This window comes from Penaeus monodon, chromosome 21 (genome assembly GCF_015228065.2).
Source record: "Penaeus monodon isolate SGIC_2016 chromosome 21, NSTDA_Pmon_1, whole genome shotgun sequence".
NCBI classification, from domain to species: Eukaryota; Metazoa; Arthropoda; class Malacostraca; order Decapoda; family Penaeidae; genus Penaeus; species Penaeus monodon.
This window is the reverse complement of record NC_051406.1, coordinates 20,043,556-20,044,235: the sequence shown is the minus strand read 5'-3', so window position 1 is coordinate 20,044,235 and position 680 is coordinate 20,043,556. Positions and strand designations below refer to the sequence as shown.

At 40.3% G+C, this 680-nt stretch overlaps 1 protein-coding gene across 1 annotated transcript in view; it reads left to right on the top strand.

The window, feature by feature from the left end:
- Positions 1–680, top strand: part of LOC119586320 (U3 small nucleolar RNA-associated protein 18 homolog) — a gene marked incomplete in the record, with an annotated part of 14,383 nt that overhangs the window by 1,356 nt on the left and 12,347 nt on the right.

Sequence of the window (680 nt, the reverse complement as noted above, 5' to 3'; positions counted from 1 at the left end):
ATTTCTGTCATATGACTAGTCATTGGATAGCTCTTCTTAACTTTATTTTGGTTTTGATATTTGATTTCATTACTTCTCAGTTGTGTATGAGTTACCCCCTGCCCCATCTCTTGAGGCAATGACTAGTTCACAGGATAATTTGTGAATTATGAACTATAGAATGTAGCATAAAAATCATACCTAACCATGGCTGGTGGTGGCTGCAACTGACAGTTGCTGAAAGGAGGTGCAAGGCGCTCCTTCCATCCTATAGCCTGAAAGTGTACTATCCTGCCAAGTCCCCTCCATCAGGGATATATAAAGCCATGACTCACAGGGGGTGGATATTTTGCTAAGTAAATTCTAGAGTAGAAATTCATGGTTAGCAAAAAAACAATGCTGGGCAGAGGAATCTCATACAGATCAATGGCCAGGGTTATAAGACTAGTATAGTCACTCCAGCTGAAGAAGGAATAGGGGAAACCTAAGGGTACCCACTTCATTATATACCCGAGAATTAACCATGGACAGAATAAACAAGGATATTACAGCCAACAGCATTAATGGGAATGTTCCATATTAGAACATCACCTTGCTCGGTCAAGACCCATGAACTGTAGGTGAAGCTAAACCCTCACCACATGACTGCAGAGCACACAAGAATTAATACAAAGTCTCTTAAAAATGCTTAATAGATCATG